The sequence below is a fragment of the Spea bombifrons genome, chromosome 4 (assembly GCF_027358695.1).
Source record: "Spea bombifrons isolate aSpeBom1 chromosome 4, aSpeBom1.2.pri, whole genome shotgun sequence".
Classification (NCBI taxonomy): Eukaryota; Metazoa; Chordata; class Amphibia; order Anura; family Pelobatidae; genus Spea; species Spea bombifrons.
The window spans coordinates 2,318,535-2,334,401 of NC_071090.1; the positions used below are offsets into that span (position 1 = coordinate 2,318,535).

The window sequence follows — 15,867 nt, forward strand, 5'->3', positions numbered from 1 at the left end:
AGGAAACCGCACGATATTGGGCAAAGAGGAACTTTTAACAATGGCTTCGATGTTCTAACTGCGGCATTTTGCATTTACCCCTCGTGTGCTGAATCTGGGGCAGTCAACAGCAAAAAAAGGGCAGAAAAAGGGGCGCTCCAGCCATCCTGTGCACTTAAATTCAAATGATAGCGCAGGGACCCTTTAAATCTTCATGATGCCCCCTTCAAAATGCATGGGGGGGATTCTGCAGATCCCCCCCCAACGCATTTGCCCTTTTGGCCAACCAAAGAGGGGGGTGGCACATGCGCAGAAAGCGCTCCTATGGATTTCCTTTACGTCTTGGTGTATCTTTGCGTGTATTTCGTGTTCGCGGGACCAGGCAGAGCCTCTGAACCCGGGGTTGTTTGAGGACAAAGACTGTTTGCATACTCTGTGCTTTGACTGCAAACAGCCGATATAAACACGTCCTTCCTTACATTCCTTTCCGCCAATATAAATAACTTGTTTATCATTTTTCTAAAGATCGGTTGATAACCCCTGATCCATCGGGCGCCGTGGGCTAAAATATAATGTTTTATTTACGTTCAGGCCGGACGGGCTTTATCTGGCGCTGTATAAAAAAAATAATTAAAAAAAAAAGGCCACTTTCTCTGCTGCTCGGAAACAAAAAAAAAAATACCCCAAGAGAGCAGATTTCCTCCCTCTGCTGAGGCGGTGACCTTAAAAATAGCAGGGGCCGACATAAACACCGAGAAACGAGGACGGTTCTTAAAAAATGCTAATTAAAGTAAACAGAATCCACGCCGAAAATAGATGGTTTTTTACCTCCTGTCGAGTTTAACGCGGCTGGGGGGGGGCTGAAAAGTCTGGTTCAGGGGGGATTTTCCTAGTCGGTCGACGCTGAATTTAATATTTTTAATGTCAAGCGTATCATCCGCCCCGTTCTGTGTTTGAAATTATGAGTAACATTAAAAATTAATTAAATTTATGTAATAAATGTTACATTTATTGAATTCACTTTAACCTCTGAGAGATACAGTGTTTCAGATTATATATATATATATATACATATATATATATACTGCCCTATATATGAATTAACCCCCACTTTATTTTTATACCATGGAACTTTTTCCAGGGATTATTCCTCCCCATTACGTTATCTCTCCCCTATTGTTAGGTTGCTGATTGTTGCTGATTGGTTGAGGCAGCCTTTGTAAGGGGGGGGGATTCCGGACAGGGAATTAATGAAATAATGCTAGTTCTGCCGCAGGCTGCCGGTATCCGGGTCCATATAGAATGATCGGTAAAATGCGTGACCTTGAATTTATCCTTAAACGCCTCTGTGTGGCAGACGATGCCTCCCGGGTCTCTTGGCGCATGTTATGCAGCGTCATTGGGTCTGGAATGAGTTAATATTTTTTGGTAAAACCCTTTGCACGTTGGGAGCTCTGAAATGGAGCGCAGCCAGATGTCTTGCGAATGTTGTAGGGTTTTCTATGCGATACCGAGACGAAAACGGGTTAATAACCAAAGAATTAACCTCAAAATAACATGTTTATTTCTCTACATGTGGTATGTTTTATGTGTGTATCTAGTAATTTGTCCTCTTTGTGTAGATGTGTGTATATGTATGTCTGTGTGTATCTGTGTGTATGTGTGTGTAGATGTATGTATGTATGTGAGTGAATGTGTATGTGTGTGTATGTGTGTATCTGTGTGTATGTATGTGTATGTGTAGATACGTGTGTGTATGTGTGTATGTGTGTATGTGTGTGTAGATGTGTGTATGTATGTGTGTAGATGTGTGTATGTATGTGTGTGTGTAGATGCGTGTGTGTATGTGTGTAGATGTGTGTGTGTGTGTAGATGCATGTGTGTAGATGTGTGTAGATGCGTGTGTGTAGATGTGTGTGTATGTATGTGTGTGTGTGTGTGTATGTGTGTATGTATGTGTGTAGATGTGTGTATGTTTGTGTGTAGATGTGTGTGTATGTAGATGCGTGTGTGTATGTGTGTGTAGATGTGTGTATGTGTAGACGTGTGTGTATGTGTGTATGTGTGTAGATGTGTGTATGTGTATGTGTGTCTGTACAAACAGGGTATACATTATGTGCATGTCAATAGTTAATATTGTAAAGCAGGATTATGTATAACGACCCGGGAGCCAATTAATCTTCTCAGATACAAAATAATATAAATAATAAATAATAATTAATAATTTCATACCTCCCAACAGTCACAGTTTTTGTGAGACAGTCCTGAGTCTTTCTTTTTGTAGGACACCTATTTGCTTTTGTGCCAATTTGGACACCTAAAGTGTTAACGGGGTGTTAGTTATATATAAATAATTCAAAAATAATAGTTAGTTTTAGGATTGTCTTAGATGAATTGCGGCGTTAGTGTGTCAGAATTCCGATGCTGGTAGCCCCTTGGTGTCTTTGATGATTTTTAACTTGAAATATGTTGTAGTCCTGCACATAAGCAGTTAAAAACACGCTCCTTGTGGAAAAAAAAAACTAAATTTGGAAGGGTGGCTTTGAGAATCGAGCGATCTGGTCTCCTGTGGTTTGTGGTCTCCCTAATTTTGTTTTTTAACCATTTAATCACTGAGCCGCTCGCCTTGTGAGGATTCCCCGTGTTCATCGAGATTTTCCAAGACAAGAAAAACTTTTCCCATGAAAAAGAAAGAAAAATAAATAAATGAAATATATTAACTCAATGAAAAAAATATCAAATTGTGGAATTCCAATTAAAAGTAAATACTTTAGGTATATATATATATTTATTTTATTATTATTTTTTATTTATTAATTTTTTGTAATTTAAGTTTTTCAGAGAATTAGCATTTAACTCTTTATTTATTTATTTTACATGAATTTTTAATGTTAGAACTGAAACAGGCAATCGGCACACGGCGCTGTACGGCAAACGTGATCGACTTCATATTGGCCCCGTCGGCAGCTTAGCGGCAAAAGCCCCCTTTGGCAGTTGGCGGCAACAGTCGGATTTCAATAAAAAGCTCAATCATTTACTAGAATAATAATGGGGTGTTTTTTTTTACCCCTCTAGCACTCGAAGGGTTACATTCTCCGTTGGCATTATGTTAGGCAGCAGTGCCCCCCCCCCCAAAAAAAGGGCACCCTTTCTGCTTGGCGGGTTAAGAGTTAAAAAGCGAGGGTCGAAAGCCAAGCTATTCTCACGGCTTCTGAACGCCGGCCAGACGCCGCGCAGTCACCGTTGGCAGAAACCCTGCTCCGGTTTGCCCGGGAACCCCTTATCTTTATTAGCGGCCCCCGCCGATACCTCCGAGCGAGGCAGCTACAAAATGTCCGCCGCTGCCTCTCCGCCATTTTGTCGACGGCACTTCCTTCCTTTGGAAGTTTTTTTTTTTTTAATTTAACTCTTCCTAAGCATCTAAGGCGCGGGGAGGGGAGCGTTTAGAGAGAGGAAGCACTCCGGGTACTCCGAACCTTACTGTTATAGATTGTCGTCGAGCGACTGTTTGGGAAAAAGGAAAGAGGGGCGGAAAGAAAAAAATACGCACGTTGAGCGTTTTGGACGAAGACCAATGTGTGCTCTCGACGAGATGACCTTGGGATGCTGCCATCAACTGTTCTCTTTCTTCTGGCATTAAAATTGCTACCGGCAGCTTGCTTTCCAGCCTAGACCCGTCGGTTAGGTGGCGAAACGCGTCGATGCCCCCCCCCCAATGCCTGCAGCACACAAGGGGTGAAATTAACTATTTGAGTTAATAATTATTTCTCTCTTTGGGGGGAAAAAAAGCCAGTTCTAAAGGTTCAAAGCCAAACGCGCACGGCTTATTATTAACCCCTTAATTACCACAGCAAATCACGTGTAAGCTGCTGGACGTGTTCTTCGGTGTTGTGTTATGGCTTTCGTTTCTGAGTGTCTTTTCTTTGGGGCAGCGGATCGCGAGCCCGTATTACAGTAAGCCTGTTATATATCTATAAATAGATTATTTTCTGTAAAATTCTCCCGGTCCGTTTGTCCTGGATTCTGTGTAACTGTGACGCTGCGACAGGTCAAGAACAAAACAGCAGTCTGTAAAGATTAGATAAAAGACGCTTTATCTGCAGAGGGGTCAGGATGAGGTACTGCCTGATGCTGTATACTGGCCAAGTGTCCGTGTTTCAATTTGCCAGTCCCTCTTTGTGGCTTAAACCCCTGTTGCCCCTCTCCCCTCCCCTGATGCCCCTCTCCCCTCCCCTGATGCCCCTCTCTCCTCCCCGATGCCCCTCTCTCCTCCCCCGATGCCCCTCTTTTCTAGGAGGTCAGAATGTTTGCTGGGTATGAGGGGATCGCAGGGTTCTACAGCCCTAAAAGCCCCGATAATGTGTATAGAAACAGCAGGAAACGGCTTTATAAATTACACGGGGGAAATAAAACCTGATTATTCTTCTTCTAAATGCCCCGCCCAGTTACACAAATAGAACCACCCAGCCACACCCCTAACCACACCCCTTAAGTAAAAGTGCCCCGCTCAGCACTGCCTCAGTGTTAAGAGATATTGCTCAGTGAGTTAAAAACCCACCCATATGTACCGTCACGGGGCATTAAACCCACATTTTACCCCGTCTCCAGGGGCAGTTGTTTGATAAGAGCGGATTTCTTGCTGTATGTTATCGGTGCTGTATTTACCTTTTGGGGGCCGCCCGGTCCCCTCCGCCTTCATCACTCGGGGCCGGTGTGGAAATGATCTAATATTTACCCTCTTTGACTTCACTAAGTGTTTGCTCGGGACGTGGCACCTCTGCACCCGGCCCCCCCGTGCCGAGACACCGTCCGCAGGAATTACGGATTTGATGCGGAATGTTGGTTTTTTTTTTTTGCTTTTAGACTCTTGTCACCCAAATATCTGTACTTGCGCTGCCGACCTCCAGACTGGTTTTTGCCCCAGTCTCGGTGTGAAGGGGCAGATTCTCGGGGTCACGCAGTCTGGATCTGACTCCTTCCGATTCATAGCTTCAAATATCCAAAACAGATTAAATAAATCAACTATTTTACGGTTAAAAGGGGTGCGTGAAAAAAAATGATAATATAAATTAAATATATTCTATATATATTAAAATATATTACATTTTATCTTCTTTTTCCTTTGAGTTTAAGAAGAATAAAGAAGGAACGTGTTACTAGTCGCCGTGTTATTAGTCGCTGTGTTACTAGTCGCCCGGTCGATTCGGCGCGCCAGCTCTTACATTCACAGCCAGTTACGTTAAAGGTCGCCGGAGGGCCGACGCGTTTCCTCCATCCGCTTCCGTGTCCCGTCTCCTTTCCCGCAGCTTCAGCTTCTTCTCTTGCCTCTTCTTCTCCGGTCTCCTTTCTTCGCCCGTGTCTCCCCGGTATCTGCTTCGTACACCGGTCTTCCGGTAAAGGATCTCTTGCGTTATTTTAGGATATATAGTTTGCTCCAAGCCCAAGCGGCGAGTCCTGCGCTTTAATGTTACGTGGGAGAGAAACTGCTGGCTCAGCAAAGCTCACCATGGACCAGGCCAAAAAAAAGCTAATGTCCCTCGTTAAAGGATCTCTGCTGTGTACCGGCAGATGGACGCTCGGGTCTTTTTACACGTATTGGGCCAAATATGGTTTCCAGGTTCATGTTTTCAACAATTTTACTCTGTGTTGATTTTCTTGGCAGAATCTGTGTAATTAGCTTTGCGTGAGCCATCTGTGTTTGTATCACGGCAAAGAAAGATTTATTAAGGAATTCTAGAGCGATTCAAATTTCAAAACTAATAAAAAAAATAAATCCTAAAATAAATTGCCGTTGTGATATTTTTAGGTGACTTTCCCGGCCCAAACACCACCCCGAGCTGATGCTTTATGGCGATGCTAATGAAGTCCCTCCTCCATAGACTTTCATTAGTCAGAGAGTCCATCAGGGCGATTGAGACTGAGTCATTCTATTGTTCCCCACGGGCAGTATGATAAGGAGTCGGGGGGGTTTAGTAGATCGGGGATCAGATAACAGAGCGAGAATCATACAAACGGCTGATATGCAGCTGCCTGAAAACATTATATTACGGGGCAAAAAACTACAACTGGGGTTTTAAAGAAAACAGAGATTTTTGAAAACATTTTGTTATATTATACTAGGAATAAAAGGCATTTCGGTGCGAGTTCCCCTTTCCTTGGCCATGAAGTCCGGTGCAGAGAACATTCTGAAAGCGTTACTCAATCCATGGTCTTCAGAAACATTCCAAGGCAGACTAGTCAGATGGCTTAAAGTTCCAAGAAAGGTACAAGGGTTGGGGTTTAGCGGTTAACCCTCTGTGTGCCCCTCCCATTTTTATTGTTCATGCGCTATCCAGTTCCCACACAGACTTCTGTATTTATTGTTTTGTGGGCGGGCTCTGGTAGTTTTCCAAATTATCGACACAATTGTTAAATGATGTCATTTGTTTGCACGTCAAGAAGAACGAGGTCGTTCTCTCAATCACAGATCATGGACGTCTGCTCCACAAAGCAACACTGAGTCGCCTCTGAGACTATGGACAATGCTGGGGGCAGGGCCTAGTGGGGCATCCCCAACACTTTTTTCCCCCCGAAGCTCTTGATAGCATGGGGCACTCCCAACACTTTTTGCCCCCAGAAGCTCTAGATAGCATGGGGCACCCCCAATAACTTTTTGCCCCCAGAAGCTCTAGATAGTATCAGTTTGCCCCAACAGTGGGTGGACAGCCGAAGGTGGACAATGAATGTGTATGCACTATGGTGATTAGGGAGCCATAGCCTAGATGCATTGTGGGTAAACGCCCCACGCTAGTGTCCCTTCGGTGTCCCCTGCTGCGGCTTCCAGCCAAGTCGGAGGTTATGGGGAGGTTACCCTGTCTGACTTTCTCTCGCATGTAGAGCCGCCAGCAACCTTGCAAATGGAGCACCAGTCTTGTTAACATGACCTCCCGATATATATTTACTCCCACCTGTTACCCCAGCGGCTTTCGCAGAGCCCGCTTCCTATTTTAAACACTTGGAGTACCAGCCGACATTCCTCCGTGTCTACAGTTGGCCTTTCTGCCTTCTGCATGGCACGTTATATATGAATTTGGCAGCAACTGCATCCACCGACCCCCCTCCAGATGTCAAGTTCAGCAAAAACATATCATGAACTTTTCATGGACCGTCTCAAAATTCGATAGGGACTGTAAAACGACCGATTATTCCATTAAATGCAATTGTTTTATAAAACCCCAAAATACTAAACTTTTTAATCTGACCTATCAAGGCGTCCTGCAAGACATTTAGAATTAAATGTATTTTCTTTCTTTTTTTTCTTTTTTTTTTTTTTATTATATATAAATATTATTCCTTATTATTTTTCTAGATGTGGGGCGGGTCTTCAATTCAAAGATTTTCCAGTTATTTTTTTTATGACGCGTAAAATAGTTGAAATTATATTACTGGGAGATTTCAGAACCATTTTGAGGCTCTTATGATGGGTTAAATATTTTGGTTATTAGTTATTATTGTTCGGGAAAAATAAATAATTTTTTTTTTTTTTTTTTTTTTTTACAAAAATGACATTCCAAAAACAAAAATGGAACTTTTAAATCATAAAAGTAATTACATTTTAGCCTGAATCTTAGAAATGTTTGTTGTAGTAAAAAAAAAAAATCTAAGTAATAAAGAGAAATCCAACAAAAACCATAAAAATATTTATAAAAACTGCTGTGTGACGATAGACATTATTTAAAGAATTTTTATAAATATTTTTTTAAAAAAATCTGTGGTATTTATACACCAAAAAAAATATATAAAAATCATAATATTCAATGAAATAATATCAGATGATAATATAAATATAGAAATATGATTGGAAAATAAATGTTTTAATTTTTTTTTTTAAAAAAAAGGGATTAGTTTTAACTATTTCAGGGACAGAGGTCTGAATATGTGCCTGAAAACGCGTTGGAACAAATTGGGACGGATTTTGTTATGATATTCATTACCCAAGGACCCGTCCTGGTACACAATCCAGTTTCATTCGTAAACCAAATCTCCAACAGGTGTCCCTCAGCTCGGCAGACATGCTAATTGGTTCAGCCGGGGATACTCTGAACCTTCACATACTCACCTGTTGAAAGCGCTGCTTAGAATATCTCGCTAATCTTCCTGCTCGACTCATTTTCCTCGTACGCCACGTTCTGTACTTTTTATTATTATTTGCACCCCATTCTTTGCCGGCTTTCACTAGAGCCGGCTGATCTCTCCGAGGCTCGGGATACATTTGTTTTATAATCGAAGCTAAAGCTGGATTTGGAATCCGGTATCAAGTGGATATGGAAACATCTTCTAAAGGTCAATATTGTAAAAAACCAAAACAAAACAAACACTTCAAAAAAAATTTAACGCTTACACCTCCGACTTGCATTCCACACCCCTCGTCAAGAGTATCAGTTTTTAGCAAACAGAATAACCTCTTAACATTAAAAATTGGATATTTGTATTGAAATAATGCAAATTTCACATTAAAGCTTTTAACTGGCGTATGATTTAACCTTCATCTCAGGACCATACACACAGCCATATTATTATTATTGATTTATATAGCGCCGTTATATTCCGCAGCGCTGTACAATAGGCAAACAGGTGTGGTGGTGCGTAGCTGTTGTCCCAAAATGTACCCTGTGGCCATAATTTTTTACCCTAAATGTGAATTCACACACCTTTAATCACTTGTTGACCAGGTGCAAATAGTTTATTATGTTTAAAATGTTGGTCTGTAGCTTAAAAATATTCCTGGGTATAGCCGGGAAAGCATCCGACCTCGTGGTTTTGGGAAAGTAGGGCAGGGGAGGGGTTTGATATCAACAAAATGGCCGCCTACGTGTAGAGATTTGTAATTTGAAAAAAATCTAACACGGCACTTAAATTTTAACCCCTGGTTAAGCATGCGACGTTACTATAAATGTGAAGTTTCAGTGCACAGAATACATAATAAATTTCCTTTAGATTCCAGGTTCTTTATGAGAAATATGTATTATATCCACATGTAATCGTGATTGCTGGTGTCTTTTGACATGAGATGAGGTCATAGAATACGCAGGGTAATTTTTATGCCAACAGTATTGATGAGACCCCCCTAAAAACAAGCATGGTGAAAACGCCCCCCCCAAAAAACCCAAAAAACAAAAAAGTGCCATTATGAACTGTTGCTTAATTAATACATCAAAGCTCATTGGTCGGGCGATACCAAGATAAGTGTCTTAAGAAATTCTACTTGGTTTGGTCCACAAGGCACAGCTCTGCTGAGGTTAAATAGTCCTCCATCATCATCATCATCATCATCTCAAAATTGTGTATTATCAACTGATCTTTTTTTTTTTTCTTTTTTACAGGAAATGTCACCGCGTCGAAATATAGAGACCGATGGAGACGAGATAGCGAGGTATGAATATTTTCATCATATGTGCCTCACTCCTACCACCTAGATGGGGAGGAATAAGCAATATTATTTGCATATCTCGGGGCGTCAGAAATACAGGTGGCATTTTTTGGGTTTGGTTCTAGAAAAAGGAGCGACCTGAGATAAAATGGTCTCACCCCTGGCTGGGGGGGGCAGAATCGCCCCCCCCCCCACGTTTGTGTGCCGCTGATCAATGCACAGCTGTTCTCCGCTCTAAAACAAGGCGTTCCATTAACGCTCCGCCAACGCTCCGAGCTTCAATCGCTCAGAAGTTATTGTGGGTTTGACCTCGCCAAGTTCACCCCAAAGCTGGCACTCGTCTCGATCTGTTTCTGAATCCCAAAATATTCCTCTGTTCCGCCGTGAAGTGGCTTTTGTCGAGTGACACACAAGAGGAGGCAGCTGCCGCCGCCGCCGAGACGTTTCAAGCATCAAGGAATTCTTTGAGCGCTCGGAGAACTTGAAAAACAGGTCGTTCCGAAGAAGACCCCCCCCCCGATTCCCTTTTTATATATATTTTTGGAGATGTAATGTAAAAAACATTCTTTTATTCCCCCCCACCCCCTTCTCCTTGAAGGAACTTCTTAATTGTTTCAGCAGAGATCTTTGTGTGAATAAAGTAATGTTCTTTCCATGAATTCTCTCTTCCCTCCGGAGAGACTTTTTTTAATTCTTGCCGTGAATTTTATTGAGAGAGAACCTCAGCGACACCTCGGGCCCTAAGTTAACGGCGTAACGGATACATTTCGGGGGCGACGTTTAAGGAATCTATAAACCGTGTGACGGGAGCGGGAAGAGAGCGCGGACTTTCTTCTCTCCAGCGCCGGTAGCTGAAGCCACTACATTCCTCGGTTGCCGAAACAATGACCTTGTGGTTGGGTGGTCACCCCGTGTGAGCCGCTTACTCTGACGTAGCCCTGTTATTCATCAACCCCTTAATAGTATCACTAATGGCTCTGAAACACGGGTCTATGTGGTTGGCCGCAGGCGTGGTGGTCACCGGGGGCACGTAATGTCTGCTTCCCATTGGAACCGTTCCCCTGCCGCCATTGCCCCGTTGATATCATCGTCAGGCCGGGCTGTCTCCCTTAGACTCGGGAGGCTAGGGTAAAAACTGTGGGAATCTGCCCATTTACTCTAAGACTGGGGTAAAAGAAACCCCTGAGAACCTGCCCATTTACTCCGAGATGCCTGAGATGGGGTAAAAACGCAGAGAATCTGATGATTCAACCTGAGACTGGGGTAAAAGACCCTTAGAATCTGCCCATTTAACTCTTCTTGTTTTATCCTTGCCCCTGACCTCAGGTAATAAACCCCTGTACCCCTCTTTCCTTATAGGGGTTCCATATTCTGGAAACCCTGCTTTTTTAGGGAAATGTTAACTCATTGTTAATGAAACTTTTCCTTTGTTACAGAAGGAGTTAAGGGTTAACAGAGGGAGCAGGGACTGTGGGGGGGGGCAGTTCTGTAATATCTGTCACTCGTTAATGATGGTTTTGTGACCCCTAGTGGCCGCTCCCTGGAAGCACGGCTCAGGGCAGATTCTAACATGACCGTCTCCCCCACCACCGGAAAGAGGGGGGTGAATACTGCAGATACCGGGGGTTTTATTAAAGTCAGATATACAGACCCCCCGGGAAAGACCGGGGGAAATCAGGATCAGCCCTAATACCCTCGGCAGCCTGCGGTTTAAATGGCCTCTTCACCTCGCACCACCTCCTTTGACCAGACGTGGTGCTGATGTCCTAGCCAACCCCTCACCAGCTGATGGTTAGCGAATTATAATACCTCCCATGCCTTAGGGAGGGTAATAAATGACCCCCTTTACCCCGCTACCTTTTTCACAATTTCCATCTTCCCTTAACTCACTCTCCTGATCACCTGATCACCTGATTCCTGCACCAGTTATAAAGCGAAGCGCGCCCTATTCATCATATCAGGGGGCTCCTGAGGACACGTCCGCCTTTCTCCGTGTGACTATTCCTCGGGGGAGGTTGCCAGGCCGCGTAGTCAGGGAGTTCATTAGCAGCCGGCTTCGCCGTGGCGTGGTGGAGAGGTGACGTGGTCCTCTGGAGGCCGGTCTCCGGCGTGTCGTCGGGAGCTTCAGAGTTTCTCCGGAGCTTCTTGAGTCCGGAGCTCTGGTGATCTCTGGCCGGATTATAGGCGTTCGGCATATGATACATCTCGATACATTGTTTCTGTTTGATTCTTCTACAGCTTCTCACCCGATGTCCTCGATCTTTTCCGAATATTTTCCCCGAGACGTCGTCGGCACCGACAGAATCCGGTAAGGGTTTCATCCGGAGGCTGCTACGTACGTATCAAGAAAATAAAACAGAGGTCGCGAGTGCCGTGCGCCCTTATCTGCCCAACATCTCATTACATTCATTATTATTTAATATTTTATTATGATTTATTTTATTAATTATTATTGAATTACATATTATTTTTTTATACCTCTGCTGGGAGACCCTTCAATGCAATTACCACCTCTCTCTATCTAGAGCTTGTTTTTGTGAACCAAGTAAAGACATTTTGCTTGAGATAAATACGCCGCATCTCTGTAGTTTTGTTTTCTTTTTAGTTAGCATGTTGAAAAAACTTGTTATTCGTGAGTAATCTGTGTACACGCGTGTATGCCCCGGGGGGTGAATTAATGCGGGGATGGCAGTTTTTCTGAGCATTAAAGGGATTTAACAAAGGACACGAGGGGAGTTTATTTTAATGTAGGAGAAAAGTTACACCAAGAGACCCGAATCTAACACTAGAGGGTCAGAGACTGAGATGGAATCGAAGGAAGGTTTACTTTACTGAGAGAGGGTGGGTAAGTGGAACAGCCTCCCAGCAGAGGTGGTAGAGGGTAATACAGTGAGGGTATTAAACACGCATGGGATAGACATACGGCTCCTGAATCTAAGACGAGACCAACGACTGATTAAGGTTTGAGTCGTTACAGCAGGAGAAACGGGCAGACTAGACGGGGGCCGGATGGGGCCGATCTGCCTGCATGTTCTGTGACTCTGGGGGATAAGTTGGGTTTTTAAAGATCAAATTTCAGCATTTTGTTTTTTCCAAACCCCGGGGAGGAAGGTGAATCGCGTTCTCACCTCTAGGTGTTTTTCAGACTAATAATAATAATAATAAGCGCGGATTCTCAGTCTGCCGATTTACTTCCTCGTTAACCTCCTTTGGCGAGAGATAATTATTGGCAGCCGTTCCGAGTTATTAATTACGGTCCCTAGAAAAAAAAATGCTGAACGTGTCGGTAATTTCTAGATCTTAAATTGCACAGGATTTTTCCTTCAAAGTTTTTCTAATAAATTTGCCCAAATTACAGGCGGCGTGGGGTAAGAAGATGTCGGGGGCCGGTATCAGGAAGTCATTAAAATCATAATAAGGGAAAAAAAAATATTTCCTACTTAATTCTGTATTCAAAATTATCAGAAAATTAGGTTAAAATGGACCTATCGCTTTAAAAAAAAAATGTAAACTAAAAATTTAAAATAAAATTTAAATAAAAATGTAAATAAAATTATAATTCAAATTTTAATCAACCAAAAACAAATATTTAAAATATGCAAGTGTTACAACCAATCAGAAAGAGGGCAGGTGCATGCTGGGAGATTTAAGGACAATAAATAATTTAAGTGGCAGTGTCTTGATATAAATATATATTTTTTAATGTTTTTATTCTGTAATCATTAATATGGAATTATTCTGGAAATGTCATTATAATAAAAAAAAGGGTGTATCACTTACAAAATATGTTTGTTTTTCCCCCCAACCCAAAGGTTATACAACCAGAGGCTGATGGGAATTGGAGTCAGACAGCATTCCAGGTATCAATGGCGACCACTATCCCATCCCCGATTGCTAAGCCCTCCAATCATCCTGCAAATGCTGAACCCGCCCCCGCGAGTCTTTCTCTCCTCCACAGGCCCCTCCCTGGAGGATCTCCCGTTATGACGGTCCTTTGGGGTGAGGTAGTAGGTTGTTTAGTTTTGGGGTCAATCCCTGAGTTTCAGATAACTATACAATCTACTGTCTTTCCTGAAGTGGCTGTAATTTCGTCGAAAGGTTACCGAAGAACAGATTATTATTATTATTATTTATAATGTGTCAATTCCGTGATCACAAATGCATATCATTACTTTTATTCTTCCCTACTTTCTACCGGAACGCGCTATGATGTCACTTAAAGGGACCGCCGAGGCTTCTGAGATTGTAGGACCAACATTTTCTACCAATGATGTTTCTTGGAAATAGATTCTCTCGGCTACCATAGAATATGGATACAATGTAACTCTTTACCTTTCTATAGGACACGGGGTGGACGTTATAGGACATGTAAGAGGCCAATATTTGTTCTGTTCCTTTCGTTTTTAAGAACGGTTAGAAGGCCACTGTCCAAATCACCCAATAACCTCAGGAATGCCTTGCAGCCACTGCACCTCCCATAACACTTAGCTGTCCTCTGGGGTAACTGAGCACCATGGGAGGCTGCAAGGGGTTCCTTATCCCTCTTCTTGCATCCCCAGCCCCCCCCGCCCTGACCGTGGCTGCCTTAGCGGGTTGAGGTAGTAGGTTGTGTGGTTTCAGGGTAGTCATTTTTGCCCCATTCAGGAGTTAACTATACAACCTACTGCCTTCCCTGATGGGCTGCAGTGCGTCCGTACCTCAAGAGCACACAAAGAGTTAAACAGAACGCGAGTGGCGGATTGCGGAGCGCGGAAACAATATGAGTCCCGCCGGGCGGACTCTCAGCAATCCGCGCCATATTGTCCTTTCTCAGCGTGACGTTGAACATTTTTTTTCCTTTATTTTAGGTTTTTTTCTTTCATTTCCGCAAATTTTAAGAATTCAAATCAATAAAACCATTGAGTTTCAGATATTAGCCGGGATCCCCGTGTGTTTCATTTCTAATAAAAAAAAAGCACTGAAAATAGAGATTGTGTTATTCCGGCCGTTAAATCCGTTCTGTTTTGATATATTTTCTCTTTTTTTATGCCCTTAAGAAAAGTGGTGGGGGGGGCTTTCAGTTCAAGAAAATTATCGGCTAATACCGAATTCTGTTAAACCCTTCCAGCTGTGACGCAAAAATGGATAAAGGGGAGAAAACACTAAAAATAGCAGAAATCTGTATGTTTTTGGTGGTGAATTGATTTTTTTATTCAAATTTCTATCAGCGTGACTTCAAATAAAGCGTCATTCTCTAAAACTCCTGGATTTAATCATCGTGGTGGGTTAGAAAAACATACATTATTACTGTATACAGCGCTGGGGGGTTATATTACTGTATACAGCGCTGGGGGGTTATATTACTGTATACAGCGCTGGGGGGTTATATTACTGTATACAGCGCTGGGGGGTTATATTACTGTATACAGCGCTGGGGGTTATATTACTGTATACAGCGCCGGGGTTATATTACTGTATACAGCGCCGGGGTTATATTACTGTATACAGCGCCGGGGTTATATTACTGTATACAGCGCTGGGGGTTATATTACTGTATACAGCGCTGGGGGGTATATTACTGTATACAGCGCTGGGGGGTATATTACTGTATACAGCGCTGGGGGGTTATATTACTGTATACAGTGCTGGGGGTTATATTACTGTATACAGTGCTGGGGGTTATATTACTGTATACAGCGCTGGGGGTTATATTACTGTATACAGCGCTGGGGGGTATATTACTGTATACAGCGCTGGGGGGTTATATTACTGTATACAGCGCTGGGGGGTTATATTACTGTATACAGCGCTGGGGGGGTTATATTACTGTATACAGCGCTGGGGGGTTATATTACTGTATACAGCGCTGGGGGGTTATATTACTGTATACAGCGCTGGGGGGTTATATTACTGTATACAGCGCTGGGGGTTATATTACTGTATACAGCGCCGGGGTTATATTACTGTATACAGCGCCGGGGTTATATTACTGTATACAGCGCCGGGGTTATATTACTGTATACAGCGCTGGGGGTTATATTACTGTATACAGCGCTGGGGGGTATATTACTGTATACAGCGCTGGGGGGTATATTACTGTATACAGCGCTGGGGGGTTATATTACTGTATACAGTGCTGGGGGTTATATTACTGTATACAGTGCTGGGGGTTATATTACTGTATACAGCGCTGGGGGTTATATTACTGTATACAGCGCTGGGGGGTATATTACTGTATACAGCGCTGGGGGGTTATATTACTGTATACAGCGCTGGGGGGTTATATTACTGTATACAGCGCTGGGGGGGTTATATTACTGTATACAGCGCTGGGGGGTTTTATTACTGTATACAGCGCTGGGGGTTATATTACTGTATACAGCGCTGGGGGGTTTTATTACTGTATACAGTGCTGGGGGTTATATTACTGTATACAGCACTGGGGGTTATATTACTGTATACAGCACTGGGGGTTATATTACTGTATACAGCACTGGGGG

General features: G+C 43.0%; 1 long non-coding RNA gene across 1 annotated transcript; it reads left to right on the forward strand.

Annotated features, from left to right (window-relative positions):
- Nucleotides 1-9,206: 9,206 nt before the first annotated feature.
- On the forward strand, nucleotides 9,207-11,744 carry LOC128492600 (uncharacterized). The gene is made up of 2 exons (XR_008354111.1): nucleotides 9,207-9,391; nucleotides 11,627-11,744. It is a non-coding gene; the product is annotated as an uncharacterized LOC128492600 (long non-coding RNA).
- The last annotated feature ends 4,123 nt before the right edge of the window (nucleotides 11,745-15,867 follow it).